Genomic DNA, 5,264 nt, shown 5'->3' with positions numbered 1-5,264 from the left:
GACCGTTCAGAAACATCTGGGTCAAATGTAAATGTGATTTTTGGCTGAAATATTGCCGGCGGTGGTGAAGTCATTATCTCCTGGTTTGGATGGATGTGTGGATGTTCCGGGTCTTCCTTCCCCGTGAGGAGCTCCTGCTGCTGCTCCCTGGTGGAGTCATTTATCAGGAGAGCTCATGAATGACCTGCTCGGTCTCTGATTAGAGCCGGGGCAGATTCTGATTGAGGTGTTAAGATGTGAAGAGCAGCCGCATTATTTGTCTTTTTGTTTGTTGGTGGACGGAGACGAATCCAGGAAGAAAATCCTGTTTATCGTAGATTTAAAGCGTGGAAAACAGGTGAGCTGCTGTTTATTAAGGATCTCTTACTGTATATAACATATAACTGCTGCTGCTGCAGATCTATAATCTATAAAAGCCCGTTCCCACCACCTTAAGTTAAAAAAGCTATTTTTAAGTAAAATGATTAAGTAAAGTGCTAGATCATTATTTTGAGATACCAATTCATTCTGAGACACTGTGTACGGTGTTGACTGTGTGTATGGTGTTGACTGTGCAAACTGTGTGCATGGTGTTGATGGTGTTAACAGTGTTGACTGTCCAGACGTGTGTTGACTGTGTGAACTGTGTTGAATGTGTAGACTTTGTAGACTGTGTGTAGGGTGTAGATCGAGTGTATGGTGTAGACCGTGTGTGCTTTGTTGACTGTGACTGTGTAGACGGTGTGTGCGGTGTAGACGGTGCGTGGGGCGTTGTCTACGTTGATGGTAGCGCATTGTGTGTATGGTGTTGACTGTATTGTCTTTGTTGACTGTAGAGAGTGTGTGCGGTGTGTACGGTGTAGACTGTGTGTACGGTGTAGACCGTGTGTACGATGCAGACAGTGTACGCTGTAGACCGTGTGTACGATGCAGACAGTGTACGCTGTAGACCGTGTGTACGATGCAGACCGTGTGTACGGTGTAGACCGTGTGTACGGTGTAGACTGTGTGTACGCTGTAGACCGTGTGTACGCTGTAGACCGTGTGTACGCTGTAGACCGTGTGTACGCTGTAGACCGTGTGTACGGTGTAGACCGTGTGTACGGTGTAGACAGTGTACGGTGTAGACCGTGTGTACGTATAGACCGTGTGTACGTTTAGACCGTGTGTACGATGCAGACAGTGTACGATGCAGACAGTGTACGGTGTAGACCGTGTGTACGGTGTAGACCGTGTGTACGGTGTAGACCGTGTGTACGGTGTAGACAGTGTGTACGCTGTAGACCGTGTGTACGATGCAGACAGTGTACGGTGTAGACCGTGTGTACGGTGTAGACCGTGTGTACGATGCAGACAGTGTACGCTGTAGACTGCGTGTATGGTGTAGTGCTGTGTGTACTGTGTATACGGTGTAGACGGTGTGTACGGTGTAGACTGTGACTGTGTTGACGGTAGCGCTGTGTGTACGGTGTAGACTGTAGCGCTGTGTGTACGGTGTAGACGGTGTGTGCGGAGTGTACGGTGTAGACGGTAGCGCGGTGTGTGCGGTGTAGACGGTGTGTACTGTGTAGACGGTGTAGACGGTGTTGACGGTAGCGCTGTGCCGGCTGAGCTCAGGATCAGAGGATGGGGGAAGGTCAGGGTGGTGGAGGCGCTGTGAGTAATTGGCCTGTAGGGGGAAGCGTTACAATAATGATCATTGTCAGCCTTTCTGAATCCGCCGGCATGACACTGCAGCGAGCGGCAGATGAAAATTATACGGCTGAGTGTGATGGATGTACGAGTGTGTGTGTGTGTGTGTGTGTGTGTTCGTGTGTGTTCTGCTTGTGTATGCATGAAAGAATGCAGATGGCAGAGTTTCTCACATTCTAGAAAAACTGACTGCAAGTAAAAAATTATTTTTATATTTAATATTTTTACTAGAGAAAAGCTTGGGTTTGGTTTTTGTTTAACTGCTGAGAATTTCTTAAAGATTATCTTCTCATTTGACAGATTTGTCATTTGTCATATGTTTACAGTTTTATGGCAGAAGTCTGAGAAAGGCCTGTACTTGTCCCAGAACATCCAAATCCACAAAATAACATTCATAAAGACTCGATCTGATGAGTTCAGTGTGGAGGAACTCCCGTCTGCACTGAACTTTAACCTCTTCCAACATCAACTCTTTACCTCACAAACGGGAACAAATTCCCACAGGAGAGGAGGATATTAAAGCCAATAGTGTTTAGTGATAAGGAACAATTGGGACACCCAATTAAAACCTTTACTTTTTAAACATATTTTAGCATATGAATAATCGATCATACACAGTGCACACAGTAACTATTTCTTCTAATGTTTAATTTTTGTGTGTTTTTAATGCACAGCCTTGGGGTTTCAAATCACCCCAAAGCATCACAGTAGGAATAAAATCCAGGCTTTGATTCGGCCATTCTAGAACTTGGTTTGGGTCATTGTCATGGCGCATGGTCCATCTTCGCTTTAGCTTTCATGCTTTTCTCACAGCCTTAAAAAAACAATAAAGAATTCAGAGTGTGTTCTACTGCATGTTGGAGATTTGCTGGACCAACACCAGCAGATGACATGTCTCTCCAAACCATCACTGAATTTTACATTTCATTTGGAAATCAAGGGAGCAGAGTTTTTTTGTTTGTTTTGTTCCCCGGACAATTTACAGGTTTTTATTGGCTGTAATCCATAATCAACAATAAAATAAATAAACACTTAAAATAGATCAATCTGTGTTTAATACATCTATATAGTAATATGAGTTTCACATTTTTAACTGAATTACTGAAATAAAGTAATGTGTGTGTGTGTGTGTGTGTGCACGTGTGTGTTTTTTGTATATGTATTTACAGTATGTATGTAAATAGCTTTGTTTTCTATTGAGGTGTTTTCTAAAATTGTTAAATTTATAAAAAAAAAAACCTTCTTAAATGCTTGACTTGGGGATTGAGTGCATACGAATTCCAATATACCTGTACTCGTTACCTGTGCTTATGCAAATTGAAACTAAAGTAATCCAGATTTCCTGGATATTAGAGTTTTAGAATAAGATATCTTAACGTATTATAAAGGTGTGCTGGTCAGGCGCGCCCACTGCTCTTGATGCCAATGGTTTGCACCAATGTACCAATACATACACGCCAATGATTCCCTTATGAAATGCATACATACATGCATACATTTATGCAGACAGCCAATCAGAATGCACAATCCGACACAATGCCAGCTTTATTGCTTAAGCACAATACAGCAGATCAGGCACTTTATCTACGTGTGGGTGTCTGAGACCGAGGCTACCCGGGGTCTATAATAAAGCTCCACCTCCACGCCCCTGGCGCTGTGAATTAAAGGTCATTTAAAGCAGGGCTGCAGCAGGTAAACATGGATCTGGAGGTGAGTTCAGGTAGAATAAAGGAAAGTTAACTCCAGCTGTCTGACTTGTTTAAAAGTCACTTTCATATCCAACCTCTGCGATGGTATAGTGTTACGCATCTCTTTAATTCTCGGCTGGGTTTCGTCAGTATCAGGAAGTTCATTGTGTAAAGCTCTCGCGCGTCTCTCCGGATTTCTGCGGTAATTACATGAAATGAATACCTTAATTAAGCAAACGTGTCTGATAGCTGCTGCATATTTGTCCTGGGTGTAGTTTATATTCCTGGATCATAGAATATCTATCTCTCCGTCGCTCTCGCGCTCTCTCTCTCGCGCTCTCTCTCTTTAGATAATGAAATCGAGCGTTGTGGTACCCTTGCCACATCCTTTCTATTTCTGCTGGTGGTTTGCATTCAGGAGACGTGAATATTGATGTATGAACAGCGTGGGCTCCAGTGATATCTTCAAGGAGACAGTCTTTTCCATACGAGCCTCCTCCAGTTATAATCCAGGTTATGCTAATGGAACAGGCTGGACTTTTCACTCGGGGCGCGAGAGCCGGCCATCTGCTCGCCTCTTACCTCCCCTCGCTCTGAAAAAGGTGAGGAACTCATCAGAAGAGGCCAAACCAGCAGAGCTCAGAACACCACAGTGGAGACGCCATGCCTCCCTGTTATGAAGCCCCCGGCGGAGGAGGAGGGTCAGGGGGTGGAGGGTCGGGGAGGTGGAGGCGGTCTCTAACTGTGAGTGTTTGCTTTTTGGTGTGAATTGAAAGAGAGAGAGAGAGAGAGAATCACGAAACTCCTGACGAATGCCCTCCCGATGGAGCGAGCTAACGTCAGCAGCTAACATCACCTGATAACAGGTAAGATATATTGAGATGAGGGTTGTGGTACAACAAGCTAAAAGACTTTCACAATAAAATCATAAATTCATACACCGCCCAGCCAACAAAATAAAAGGTCAAACACTAATATTACGCTGGACCGTCTTTAGCTTTGACTGTGGCTTCACTACGTATTCACAGTGGCATCGTTTCGATAAGCTTCTGCAATGTCACAAGATTTATTCCAATGTTTAATCCAGTGTTGCATTACTTTTTCACCAAGATCTTGCATTTTGTTAACATTAATAATTGCAGCTCTTTTTTTGCCCCATTATACTAAGGTGTTCCCCAAGGTTCGGTACTTTGTCCACTTCTGTTTATACTTTACTTGTCACATTGGTGACATCATAGGTCAGCACAGTATATCTCCTCCAATTCCATCACCACTGATCTTCACACCACTCTGACAAACTGCATCACAGAAAGGAAAACATGGATGCAAGCTAACTTTCTCTAATTAAATTGTGAAAAATGCGATATAATCATTGTTGGTCCCAAATCACTTACATAATCCACAAATAATTTTCAACTTATCCTCGGCAATAACACACCGCTTATCTTTACGTATGCAAAATCTTAATCTGTGATTTTTGATAGCAATCTTACTTTTGAAAATCATGTAAATCAAATCAGCAAGACTGCCTTCTTTCATCAAAAGAACATAGCATGTCTTCGTCCATCACTCTCGTTTACTGCTGCTGAAACTCTGATCCATGCTTTCATCACATCAAAAATTGACTACTGCAATAGGATTCTCTATGGTACACCTAACAAAATCCTAAATAAACCAGGTAATACAGTTACTGTTGTTTGTCTCCTCACTCGCTCACAATTATATTACACCCATTCTTCAAAAACTTCATTGGCTTTCGGTTCCAAAATGCAAAATTCTTCTTCTTCTTATTATTATTATTAAGATCTGGGGCCTCATGTACTAAAGGCGTTCCCCCACGGCACTTTCAATTCGGGCGTGCACCTTTTTTTTGTACGTATGTATTGTGTTTTTGTCATTTGGCGA

This window comes from Astyanax mexicanus, chromosome 5 (genome assembly GCF_023375975.1).
Source record: "Astyanax mexicanus isolate ESR-SI-001 chromosome 5, AstMex3_surface, whole genome shotgun sequence".
NCBI lineage: Eukaryota > Metazoa > Chordata > Actinopteri > Characiformes > Acestrorhamphidae > Astyanax > Astyanax mexicanus.
Note: the sequence above shows the minus strand (reverse complement) of the source record.